The following is a 13,859-nucleotide window of genomic DNA, read 5'->3' as shown; positions in this document are numbered from 1 at the left end:
TGGAGAATTAGACGATGCAGGATGGGTTTGCACAAGACAGCAGTGAAAGTTGGCTGGAGCATAGGGACAGCAAGGAGCAGCTTAGACCTGGCATGAGCCACGGGTTGAGGGCCCCACCCATTCGACCGCACCAGCTGATGTTCCTTTTCTGACCTCACTCAGTGCGCAGATGGGGAATCTGGTGTCAGAGGGGCCAGAGGTTTGTCCCGATACCCACAGGTTAGGTTTAAGGCACAGCAAGACTGGGAAGAAACCAGGTCTCCTAGCTCGCATTTCCTGCTCCAGCATCTTACAGGATGTGTAGCTCAGAGAGCCGGGAGGCTCCAGCAAATGAGTCAGCATCTGCGCAGATAATTTCAATATCCCAACAATTACAGGTGGGTACATTATGAACTGCATTTAACTACCTGTTGAGAGCTGTTAAGGGTCACAGTGGAAATCCATAGGTAGAAGGAAATGTGCTGGGGTGGGAGCTGGGGCAGACCCCGAGGACACAGATGCCCAAGTGAAGACAGTCTGATTCACGCTCTCAGCCCCTTAGAATGAGGGCATGGGTAGGGAGTCTCCTTTCTCATCCTCCAGAAGGGCAAACTGAGGCTGGAACCATCGTAGCAAGCAGAAGGTGGAAGCTGGGAGAAACCTGGGGACTTGAACTTGTTCAGGGGTGGCAGATGGGTTTCATCTCACGTGCCATCTGTGATCAAGTGGTCCTGCTGCCTGGGGCCTGGGGTCTCCAGGTGGGCCCAGCAGGAAAGAGGGCCAAGATCTGTTGGTATGTCTGCCATGGGCTGGGTGTGGGGAACAGGGCAGGGAGATGGGAAAGTCTCTCAAACTGAGGAGATGTGCCAGGGCCTGCAGGGCCCACAGAGAGTCAGATACACAAAAATTTCAGAGGGGGAGGACCGACTCAGGACAGAGAGCTCACGCAGGCTGCAGAAAAGGCACAAGCCTGGTGAGGAGGCTGTCCCAGGTGCCCCAGCCAAAGAAGATGGTTCTGGCACATAGCCTGGGATGGGGGCCAAGGAGATTCAGACACACACCCGCACCCCACCCCCTGCCCAGTACAGGCCAGATTAAAGAGATCTGTGGGTGGGCAAGTGATACCTTCTATCTTTCCAAGTCAGCCTGGGAGCTGCTAAGCCTTCTTTTGGTCCCCAGCTCTCTTTTCAGGGAAAAAAAAAAAGCCACAGCGGCTCAGGATGCCTGAGGGCGATGTGGGTGTGAAGAGTCAAAGGGCACACAAGGAACACCCCAGACCTATTTCAGTCTGTGGTCCAGGGAGCCATGTCCCCACCTGGCGGGCCCTTGGGGTACAGGGCTGATAGTGTGGCCTCTAAGCAGGCCAGATTTGCTGGATCTTCTTACCTATGAGCCAGGCTCAGAGTGGAGATTATGATTAGAGCCTGCAGAGGATGCAGGAAATGTGGGCCGCACCCCCCCTTACCGGGTAAAGAGGTAGATCCAGGATACCTACTGAGTTTCTGGATACAAGTCTCCCCAGTGGCCGCAGAACCCCGAGAGGTCCCTCCTCACTGTTCAGGCCTCTGAGCTCAGGGAATTGTTTGCAGATACACCTGGCTGGTAGCATGGAAGAAGCCAGGCTCTGGCAGCCTATGCCCAGGATACCAGACCACTCAGAGTCCAAGGCTCTAGTCTCTTCCCAGGACCCCAGGCACCATCTCATCTCCTTCTGGGGCTGCCTGGCGCAGGGAGCCAGAGCGTGGGACCGGGGGTTGTAGAAAGAGCAGGGTCCCCCTCGCTCTTCTGCCGCTTCCCAGCACGTGTCCTTGGACAAGCTGCACGCCCCTGTGAACCTCGTGTGTCCGGCCCGCTGCACGGGGCTGCGGTGAGAGCCAAAGGAGGACACAGACAGGGCGGAAAAAGCCACAGACAACCTCAGGCCAAGTGCAACTTGAACCTGGTTCCCAACAAATCTCCACGGAGGCCTGTGTTCCAAGCCGGCATGCTCTAGCGCACAAGCCAAGGCCAGCCCCAAAGAGAGCTCAGTGTGGCAAGGGAGGCAGATCCCAAACAGATCGTTTGGACAGCGTGGCCGCCAAGTCGCAGAGGTGGCCACTGAGTGCCCTGGGCAGCCAAGGGCAAGGAAGGGAGGAGGCAGCTCCGAGGATTTTCACTGCAATCGGCTTTCGCCTGGGTGTGCATCCTGGCCCCACCGCTTGCTAGCTGGGTGACCTTGGGCACATTGCTTAACCTCTGAGAACCTCCATTTTCACATCTGGAAAATGAGAAGAGTCATAGCCGACATTTAGTGAACACCAACTATGTTCCAGGAAATGCTCTAAACCCTTCATACATTTTATTTTTTATTTTATTATTTTTTAAAAGATTTATTTATTTGAGAGAGAGAGACAGCACGAGCGGGACGGGCAGAGGGAGAGAGAGAGAGAGAGAATCGCAAGCCGACTCCACACTGAGCACAGAGCCCAACACGGGGCTCAATCCCAGAACCCTGAGATCATGACCTGAGCCGAAACCAAGAATTGGAGGCTCAGCTGACTGCGCCACTCAGGCGTCCCCCCTCCAGACGTTTTAAATCATTCCTTAAAACCCCCCGAGGCTGCAGGTACTATTGCAGGGCTGGGGGGCAGATGAGGAAGTAAGGCCCAGAGAGGCAGAGCGCTTTAGCTGAGATCACACAGATGGTAGGTACAGAGCCAGGCTGACCCGACAAGGTCTCCAATCTTTACCTTCTGGGGTCAGTGAGGAGCGCAGTGACACACGGAGCAGGCTCGGCACCAAGCCGAGCACTCAGGAAGCTCAGAGCCCACATTCGCGGTCGGTCGGGCTGATGGTAGGTGTTGAGTTGGGTAGAGCCGCCGTAGACGGCATGGCTTAGACGTTAGAAACGTGTTTTCTCAACAGCCTGCAGGCTGGAAGTCTGAGATCAGGGTGTCAGTGAAGCTGGCTTCTTCTGAGGCCTCTGTCCTTGGGTCAGAGCTCACTCCCCCTCCCTGTAGGTTCACCTCGTCTTTCATCTGCTCTCATGTCTGGGTCCAGATCTCCTCTTCCTTCAAGGACACCAGACACATTGGATTAGGGGCAATGACCTCGCTTTAACTTAGTTGCCTCTTTAAGACCCTGTCCCTGAATGCAATCACATTCTGACTTACGGGGGTGGTGGTGGGGGGCGGGGCGTAGTTAGGACTTCAAATACCAAACTTGAGGGGATACCATTGAGCCCATAACAGTGGGAGATGTGGTTGCCTGTAACCAGGGCAGGGGCGGAGAAGGACCAGGCCCCAGAGCCCTGGTCAGTGGTAAGAGGACCAGTGCGGGCTTGGGCCCTGGACACCATGTCAGGGTCACCTCCTGAGGGTGGAGTCGACAGGGGAAGAAGGTTCCCTCCCCCAGTTTCACCCACTCAGCCCACCACATGGGATTTGGTGCCCCAGTACTGCGGGGCTGGTCTCCCCAAACCTCACCTCCATAAAGACCTTATCCCAGGGGCCAGAAAGGGCACGTGGGCCCCAGTTGCCACCCGGACAGCTTGCCATCACCCCTCTGGCCCAGCTGGATGGTGGACCGAGAACACGCTCGTGGGATCAGGAAGCTTCCTCCAGCTCTTGTTCTTCCTCAGGAAGACTTTCTCAAACCTCCTTGGGAATTCTGCCTGCCAAGAAACAATGACAATAAAGGGATCCCTTAAATTCACTCAGGGACTCAGGGCTTTTCAACATGTTTTATTTCGGCCTTGCACTTGGCCGGGTTTGCCCAGTCCTGGAAGGCATGCTGACCACAGCCCCAGATGTGGCCATTAAGCCTTCAGGAGTCAAATCCTGGAGCCACCACCACAGTTGGGCCTGGGCTCATCCAGGGGAGAGGGGCCTCCAGATGGTGTCAGCTGCCCCCTCTTCTCCCAAAGGTGCCCCCTCTTCTCCAGCTCGCCACCACCATCACCTGAACAGCTACAGTTTGCCTCCCGGGTGGTCTCCTGTCTTGTTCCCCCAAAGCAGCCAGAGGGACCTTCCCATACATCATTGGATCAGATCCGTTCCCAACTTAAAGGCTGTTGGGGAAGTCCAGACCTGACCTGATGCTGACCCCGGCCTCCTTCCGCACAGACTGGCCTTGCACTTGCTGACCTCTGCCTAGGATGCTGGAGTGCTAAGTGTGCTCTCACTTCCTGCCAGCTCCCCAGGGCTCTCGCAAGCCCCTCCTTCTCCGAGAGCTTTGAACTTGGCCTTCCGAGCACCCACTGCGTGGCTGACGCTGGACGCGCATGCCCACACTCTCCACTTCTTCTGCACCTAGGGCCTGGGTATCTCTGGATCACCAGTGGAGAATGTCTGCCTCTTTCGTTCACCGTAGGCTCCAAAAGAACTAGGGAATGATTTATTCTGCTCAGACATCTCTGAGCTCTGAGACTTCCTACCTCCCGGCCGCCCCACTGTGACCTTGGGAATCTTTCAACCAGAACCAGTGCTGAACTTGGGGCAGGGGTCTGGGGCTACAAACACTCTTTCAAGGCGTCCACATCCTCTGCCGGGATGCTTGGTCTGCCCCAACTGCTCCTGGACGTGTGGAAGCTCCCACTGTCCTCCCAGAGCACAGACATACCTCCTGAAGGACTTAGTCAAGGTCACTGTATTAGTTTCTCATTGCTGCTGTAACAAATTCCCACAAACGTAGTCACTTAAAACAACACAAATTTATTTATTTATTTATTTATTTATTTATTTATTTATTTATTTATTTATTTGAAAGTCTTAGGTCTTTTTTTTTTAAGATTTTATCAATTTGTTTGAGAGAGAGAGAGAAAGCACAAGCAGGGGGAGCGGCAGGCAGGGGGAGAAGCAGGCTCCCCACTGAGCAGAGAGCCCAATGCAGGACTCGATCCCAAGACCCTGAGATCAAGACCCGAGCCAAAGGCAGACGCCCAACTGACTGAGCCACCCAGGTGCCCCCAAAAAGCATAAATTTATTATCTTACAGACCTGGGAATCAGAAGTCTGAAATGGGTCTCACTGGGGTAAAATAAAGGTGTTGACAGGACTGCATTCCTTCTGGAGGCTCTAGGGGAGAATCCATTTTCTTGTCTTTTCCAGCCTGTAAAAGCTACACAACGTTCTTTGGCTCATGGCCCCTTCTTCTATCTTCAAATCCAGCAGCAGAGCATCTTCAAATATCTGACTCCTACCTTCTCTCCTGCCTCTCTCTCTTTCACTTTATAGGACCCTTGTGATTGCACAGGACCCACCAGGATAACCAAAGAAAATCTCTTTAGCTTTTTTTTTTTTAAGATATATTTATTTAGGATGCCTGGGTGGCTCAGTTGGTTAAGCGACTGCCTTCAGCTCAGGTCATGATCCTGGAGTCCTGGGATCGAGTCCCGCATCAGACTCCCCGCTTAGTGGGGAGTCTGCTTCTCCTTCTGACCCTCCCCCTCTCATGCTCTCTCAGTCTCTTTCTTTCTCTCTCAAATAAATAAAATCTTTTTTTTGTTTTGTTTTTATTTATTTGACAGAGAGAGATAGCGACAGCAGGAACACAAGCAGGGGGAGTGGGAGAGGGAAAAGCAGGCTTCCTGCAGAGCAAGGAGCCCGACGCGGGACTCGATCCGGGGACTCCAGGATCATGACCTGAGCTGAAGGCAGACGCTTAACGACTGAGCCACCCAGGCGCCCTCAAATAAATAAAATCTTTTTTTATTTTATTTTATTTTATTTAAAGATTTTATTTATTCATTTATTTGAGAGAGTGAGTGAGAGAGAGAGAGAGAGAGAGCACACGAGACGGGGGAGGGTCAGAGGGAGAAGCAGACTCCCTGCCGAGCAGGGAGCCCGATGCGGGACTCGATCCCAGGACTCCAGGATCATGACCTGAGCCGAAGGCAGTCGCTTAACCAACTGAGCCACCCAGGCGCCCCCAAATAAATAAAATCTTAAAAAAAAAAGATATATTTATTTATTCGAGGTGGGGGCAGAGGGAGAGGGGAAGAGTCTCAAGCAGGCTCACAGCCCTGAGACTATGACCTGAGCTGCAACCAAGAGTCAGACATTCAACTGACTGTGCCACCCCGGCGCCCTGAAAATCTGTTTATCTTAAAGTCAGCTGATAACCACTTTAATTGCATCGGCAAACCTCAGTCCCCTTGTCATCATAACCGCCATATTTACAGATTCCAGGGCTTGAACATAGACACTGGGGGCATTATTCTGCCTACCACAAGGAAGGGCATCGTGGCCCTGCTAGAGGGGGCACAGGTGGCAGGCGAGTTGGTCCTGGATGCAAGTTGGTCCTTGGGTTCAAGGTCATCACTTACTAGTCATGTGACCTTGGTCATGTCCCTTTTCTGAACCTGAGTCTCTTCATTTTTAAAATGGGGGACAGGGGTGCCTGGCTGGCTCAGTCAGAAGAACAGGCTACTCTTGATCTTGGGGTCGTGAGTTTGAGCCCCACACTGGGTGCAGAGATTACTTGAATAAATAAATATTTAAAAAATAAGATAAGGGGCGCCTGTGTGGCTTAGTTGGTTGAGCATCCGATTGGTGATTTCAGCTCAGGTCGTGATCTCTCGGTAGTGGGACTGAGCCCCAGGTTGGGCTCTGCAGTCAGCGTGGAGTCTGCTTGAGATTCTCTCCCTCTCCCTCTGCTCCCTCACTCGAGCACACGCACTCTCTCTCTAAAATAAATAAATAAATCTTTTTAAAAAATGACAAAATTGAATAAAATAAAATGGGGGACAATGCAATACCTCTGTGCAATGGAATACTTCTCAACAGTGAAAAGGAATGGACTATTGATCCATACAGCAAGGTGGAGGAGTCTCAAAATTATTATGAGTGAATAAAACCAGGCCAAAAAAGTACCTACTGCATGATTTGGATTATATAACATTCTAGAAAATGCAGATGAATTTATGATAACAGAAAGCAGATAAGCAGTTGCTCATGGACAGAAGGAGCCAGATGGTGGGTGGGAAGGATGGATCACAAGGGGCCCAAGGAAACTTTTGAGGGTGACGGATATGTTCCCGTCTTGATTGTGTTGATTTGTGTTGAAATGCGTGTGTGGGTGTGCGGGTGTGTGTGTAAAGATGTCAAATTACAGGGACGCCTGGGTGGCTCAGTCGGTTAAACGTCTGCCTTCGGCTCAGGTCGTGATCCCAGGGTTCTGGGATCGAGCCCCGCATCAGGCTCCTTCCTCAGTGGGGAGTCTGCTTCTCCCTCTCCCACTCCCCCTGCTTGTGTTCCCTCTCACTCTCTCTCTCTGGCAAACAAATAAATAAAATCTTTAAAAAAAAAAAGGTCAAATTATATACTTTAAGAGGTAGAGTTTATTGTATTCAATTATACACAATAAAGCTATTAAAAAGTGCTAGATGATTGAGGTTTCCCCTCATTCGGCGGTGGTGTAGATTAAATGAGTTAATTCATGAAAAACCATAGGCTGACACCTGGCACGTAGTAAATACTCAAAAAGCGTTAGCCAGCCTCATCATTAGTGTTGCTGTTATGGTTAAACAGCAGTGTTTCTCCACTCTGGCTGCACCTGGGATCACCTGGCAGGTATTTTTAATGCACCAAAACCTGCCCCCCTCCCGGGGGAAAAAGGGTGCCCCCCCCCCCCCAGCACAGAGGGTGGCTGGACATTTGTGAAGATGCCCACGTGATTTTATAGGACTTGAATGACTCAGGATTTTTCTTCACTGTACCAACATCCATCTAGTCCCACAATGTGGAAACTGTGTCAGTATCTTCCAGAAAGTTCTCTCATGCAGGCCAGCTCCTATGGAGCAACAGCTCGGGCCTCCTTCATGCATCATCATTCAGCAAATGTGACCTACTACATTGTGTAGCCCTGACCAGATCCTGGGGGGGGAAAAGGGGAAGCCCAGTTCCTGCCCTCCGGGATGCCCGGTCCAAGCAGAGAGAGGCATGAGAAAACAGATCTATGCAGTGAAGAAAAGGCCACTGGAGACACACAGGAGATTCTGTGAGGGCAGGGAGGAATTGGAGAAGGCTTCACCAGGAAGAGGTGACGTTTTTACAGGGCCCTGAAGAATGTGCAGGAGTTTGCCAAGGAGAGGAGGAGGAAGAGGGGGAGGAAGAGGAGGAGGAGATGATCATGTGTGTATCAGTTATCTACTGCTGTGCAACAAATCACTCCAAAATTTTGCAGCTTTAAACAACCATTTTATCGTGTTCGCAGACACTGCAGTTCAGGAATCTGGATAGGGCAGAGTGTAGACAGCTTGTCTCTGCTCCTCCATGTCTGGGGCCTCGGCTGGAAAACTTGCAGCTGGAGCAACTCCAAACCGAGGGCTGACATCGTCTGAAGTCTCCCTCACATGCCTGTCACTGGACCAGGAGGATGCAAGGATGAGGTCGGCCGGCCAGTGGGCCTGTGTGGGATCTGTCTGTGCAGCTTGGGCTTCCTCACATCATGGCAGCCACAGTGTGGTTGGACCGGAAGCTCAGGGCTCTAGTAATGAGTATTCCAGTGGCAAAGATAGAAGCTACACTCCCTTTTGTCACTTGGCCTCTGAAGTCACAGAGCATCGGGGTGCCTGGGTGGTTCAGTCAGTTAAACATCCGACTCTTGATTTTGGCTCAGGTCATGATCTCCGGGTCATGGGATGGAGCCCCACATTGGGGAACAAGCTTAGCATAGAGTCTGCTTGTCCCTCTCCCTCTGCTCCCCCCCACTCCCGCTCTCTCCTTCTCTCTCTGAAAATTAATAAATAAATAAAATCTTAAAGAAAGAAAAAAAAATGAAGTCATAAAGCATCATTCCCACTGCATTCTATTGGTTGAAGTGGTCTTAAGCCCACCTGCACTCAAAAGGAGGGGCCAGGGACCCTGAAGGTCAGGTCTGAGAACTGCTCAGTGTGTTCAGGGAATAATCACAGTTAGGAGGGGGTGGATCACTACAGAGGTACTGAGTGCTTCTGATACTCCAAAGACCATTCCAAACTCTCTTCATTTAGTAATTCAGAGTGCCCCCTACCCAAGGCATAGCACTTCCCTTGTCTTCCAGCCGATGAAACCTGAGCAAAGTCAGAGAGTAGGCTTGTACAAGAGCTGAGATTTGAACCCAGGCAGCCTGCCTCCAATGCCCAGGTCCTAACAGCTGCACTGCACTGCTTCCCACCAGCAGAGACCCATGTGGCCAGATCCTGGGATGCCTCTGGCCAGGGGCTGGAGCTGCAAAGCCCTTGGCAGACACACGGGAGAGTCTGGGGTTCATCCCAAGAAGAGTGGGGAGCCAGGGAGGGGTCTTAAGCAGGCAAATAACATGACCAGTTCTGGGTCATGGAACAATCCCACTGGAGACGAGTAGAGGATGGACTGGAGGAGGTGAAGCCACAGAGGGGGACACTGATCAGCAAGTGGGTGCAGGACTGGAGTATTGAGGGCCATGAGGGAGAGAAGAGGGCTGGGCACAGGGGAAGTCGGTAAGTGCCAGGCCTTGGGAGGCTCCCCTGCCATTAAACATCATGATTTTAATATTTGGCCACTTGGGAACATTCTTGCCATAAGAAATTTTAAGTTTTTTTTTTTTTTAAGGGAAAGCCGATAGTTATTCTTGCAAATACTTTCTGCACTTTTTTTTTTTTTAAAGATTTTATTTATTTATTTGACAGGGAGAGACACAGCGAGAGAGGGAACACAAGCAGGGGGAGTGGGAGAGGGAGAAGCAGGCTTCCCTCTGAGCAGGGAGCCCGATGCGGGGCTTGATCCCAGGACCCTGGGATCATGACCTGAGGCGAAGGCAGCCGCTTAACGACTGAGCCACCCAGGCGCCCCTTTAAGTTTAATTTAAAACAAAAAAGAATGCAAAATCACATAAAAATAGAACCCGAATGTATTTAAGATGTACTTACCCACTGCGCTATTGACTCTCCATTTGCCTCCCTCTGCATATACTCTTCACCCTTCTCCTCCTCCCGAATCCTGGTCTCACTACTCCAGATGGCATTGCCGGGGCTCCCCGGCCCTCTGACTCCCTGTGTCTCAGCCACGGGGGACCCTGGTGGAGATCAGAGGGTAGGAGAAGAGAGAGGCTAGAATATTTAAGTTCTCTGGCTCCCTCTTTGCCTCTCCGTGGTCCTGGCAGTGGCTACAACCCTCAAGTTAAGGTCACAGCTTCAGGCAGCCCCTCTCCCACCGCTCCGGGGCTCATCGGGTCCCCGGGTCTCCGGTAACACCGCTCCTGCCCCCACCTGACCAACACGGCTGTACACAGAAAAAAGCCTGGATAGAAAAGCCCAAATTGTAAATAGCAATTACTTAGGGGGTAGGAGGAGAGGGGTTTGTCTCCTACTTTCTACTTTTTGATGCTTGGTAAATTGTTTGCAGTGAAGCCGTATAACTTCTATGATTTGTGTTGAAATGCGTGTGTGGGTGTGCGGGTGTGTGTGTAAAGATGTCAAATTACAGGGACGCCTGGGTGGCTCAGTCGGTTAAACGTCTGCCTTCAGCTCAGGTCATGATCCCAGGGTCCTGGGATCGAGCCCCACATCGGGCTCCCTGCTCAGCGGGAAGCCTGCTCCTCCCTCTCCCCCTCCCCCTGCTTGTGTTCCCTCTCTCGCTGTGTCTCTCTCTGTCAAATAAATAAATAAAATCTTAAAAAAAAAAAATTAAAAAGTCATGTTCACCATTTAACATTTGAAGCTGGTCCAGTGTAGAACAGACAGATGTGGGAGGAAGCATCTGCATCCCTGGTTTCCAAATATGTCTGTAAACCTTTGACACCCCTCCCTCCCAATGGTGAAGCTAATTCCCTCCCCTCAAGTGTGGGCTGCCCTTAGTGACTTGCTTCTAATGAATCAAATATGGTAAAAATAATGATGTATGTCTAGATCATAAAAGGATCACAGCTTTCTCCTTGCTCTCTCTCTCTCTTTCATGGATCACTGGCTCTGCGGAAAGCCAGTGGCCATGTCATGAGGACGCTCAAGCAGGTTTCTGGAAAGATCCACATAGAGAGGAACGAAGTCCTGCCAGCAGTCGGGTGAGTGAGCCATCTCAGAAGCGCCTCCTCCAGCCCACCAAACCTTCAGGTGACTGCAAACCTGGCCACCATCTTGACAGCATCCTTGTGAGAGACCTCCATCCAGACCCAACCGATTCAGCCACTCCCAGTCCTGACCCACAGAGTATGTGGGAGATGACAGAGGTTTACTGTGTTAGTGCTGCACAGTTTGAGGGTGACTGTTGCATGGCAGTGGATAACCCACCACAGGTTCCCCGGACCCCAGCTTGGATATTAGGATAAATGAGACACAAGGTGGGGAAGGCGTCAAGGGGGAAGAGGGTAGTTTCCACTGGGGGATGTTGAGCTTGGGGGTCCTTGTGGAGGTGGCCTATGCTCACTGGGCATAAAGTTTGGAGGGAAGGATATAAAGAGAGGACAGAGATCTGGAATCATCGGCAGAGAAGGAGGTAGAAGAAGAAGCTTCGAGAATGCAGAAGGTCACCCAGAAGAGTGTGCAGCGGGGAAGGAGTCCAGGGCACCTTCACTGGGGGGGGGGGGGGCACTGAGAAGAAGGCATAGGACAGGGAGGCGAGACGAAGGGAGAGGGACAGAGAGCTACCCAAGAGCATGAGAAATGGGAGGAGGATTGTGAAGAAGTCTCTGGGTCTGACCAGAGTGTCCTGGGTGACCTTGCTGAGAGACAGCAGTCTTCTGGCTTCTGTCCTGAGTCCCTCTGACTGAGGATCTCCACATGACATCCTTCCAAGGGTCGGGGACAACACAACCCTATCCTGGACCCAGCTTGCTCACTCAAGTCCGCCAGGCTGGGGACACCAGTCACCCAGAGCTTGTGGGAGGGAGGCAGGGAGAAGCCTCACATCTGCCGCTGGGGCTCCCAGCGCTCACTCTGCCCAGAGTGGGGTGCGCTGCTTTGGGGTGTTTTGTTTTTGGTGGGTGTTCTTTCCTTTCAAGAGCTTTCTTAATTTCCCCTTTCTTTCTCCACGCTCCTGTCAGGGGACTGAAGTGTGGAGAAACCCTTCTCTAAACATACACTCGACAGAAACACGCTCGCAAATCCCCTATGTTCAGCCCGGGGAGGCCGCTCCTAAGATCCCGGGTCTTCCCGAGTAATTGCAGAGCCGGGAGCTTCTCGCGGAGGAAAGGGCCCCTCGAACACCCTTACGCGGCGTCCGTGTGGGACTAACTCCGCCTCCCCGGGTTCTCAAAACCCAATTTAATCCAAGCTTATTAACACCTAACATTTTAATTTGCCTTTTCAATATGCTCTGCGCTGTATAAGCGTAACAAATTTAATAACATCGGAAGTAAGGATTTCATCTGTTAATTACAATGTTTCCACTTCTTCGAGAAGCTCTATCCAGTTGGGGTAACCCCTGCGGAAAAGAGCGCGCCCGAGAGCGAGCCCGCTTCTGGGCCTCCCCCCACTCCACCCCAGGTGCTTTACTGCAAAGCCACGGGAAGGAAAAAACCGCGTTTCGTAGGCGTGGAGACTCGGCTGAAACGGGCTCTTTTCGCGGCGCTGGCGTGCGTGCCCCCAGACGCGCAGGCTGAGACAGGGTTTCGGCGTGAGTTGTCACTTGGGAGGGGGTCTCAGGGAGGGGGTCCCCTGGGAGAGAGGGGACGTCGACAGGGAGGGGACAGCAGCCACTAAAGGGTGTGTCGGCAAGCGTGTCACCCCTGAGGCCGGCTGGGGCTCAGTCAAGGACCGTGGGGGCTGTGGCCGCTGGGGGTCAGGCTGGGGAGCACTCACTTGTAAGGCTGAGGGACCGTGGGAGGGGGTCGGGGGCCGGGCGGCGCTGATGTAAGGGGGCTCCACGCACACAAGCAGAACCCCAAGCCCCAGCACACGTTGGCGCGAACGTGAGTTCTGGGACGAGCTAGGTTGTTGAAGAAAACACAGCTCTGGATCTTTCCAGCCAGAGGAGACTCTGAGCCTCAGGCCTAAAGCAATCAGCAAACCATTTTGAACACTAAGGCACCGGGCTCTGCTAAGGCCTGCAGAGTCAGCCCTGGGGGAAGCTTGCTTTTGTCCTGTAAATGCAGCAGGGTTGCCCAGAGGGGCAGGGGAGGCCCTGGCGTCAGGCGCGGTCCCTCCTGGGGGTCCCGGACACACTTTTATTCTCTTGTTTGGTGGCTTGTAGATTTATTTTCATGGATATTCAAAACAAAATTTACCATCATGGATAATGCTGCTTAGGACATAGCTGAATTTAAAAAGTAAGCGAACCCAGGGGTGTCTGGGTGGCTCAGTCATTAATCGTCTGCCTTCAGCTCAGGTCATGATCCCAGGGTCCTGGGATGGAGCCCCCATAGGGTTCCCGGCTCAGCAGGGAGTGGGCTTTAACCTCCGCACACACCCCCGTGTCTGCCCTCTCTTTCTCTTTCTCTCAAATGAATAAATGAAATCTAGAAAACATAAATAAAAATAAATAAAAAATTGTTAAAAAGGAAGGCAACCCAAATATCCATGGACAGAAGAATGGATAAACAAATACGGCAGATACGTACAATGGAATATTAGTCATATAGAAAGTTAAATTCTGCCAAATGCTACTCTATGGATGTGCCTTGAAAACATTACGCTGAGTGAAGTCAGACACAGAAGAACAAATATTGTATGATGCCATGTACGTGAGGCACCTAGAATAGAGACATTTCTAGACACAAAGCAGAATAGAGGTTACCAGGGGCTGCGGGGGGAGGCAAATGGGCACCTCACTGCTTCACGGGGACAGTTTCAGCTTGGGAGATGGATGCTGGTGATGGTTACACAACTTCATGCCACCAAATTGTGTGCTTAAAAATAGTTTAGGGGTGACTGGGTGATAGACACTGGGGAGGGTATGTGCTCTGGTAAGCGCTGTGAATTGTGCAAGACTGTTGAATCTCAGATCTGT

Source organism: Leptonychotes weddellii, chromosome 16 (genome assembly GCF_054177405.1).
Source record: "Leptonychotes weddellii isolate Sample4059 chromosome 16, ASM5417740v2, whole genome shotgun sequence".
Taxonomy (NCBI): Eukaryota; Metazoa; Chordata; class Mammalia; order Carnivora; family Phocidae; genus Leptonychotes; species Leptonychotes weddellii.
The sequence above is the reverse complement of the archived record's forward strand: the minus strand, read 5'-3'. Positions refer to the sequence as shown.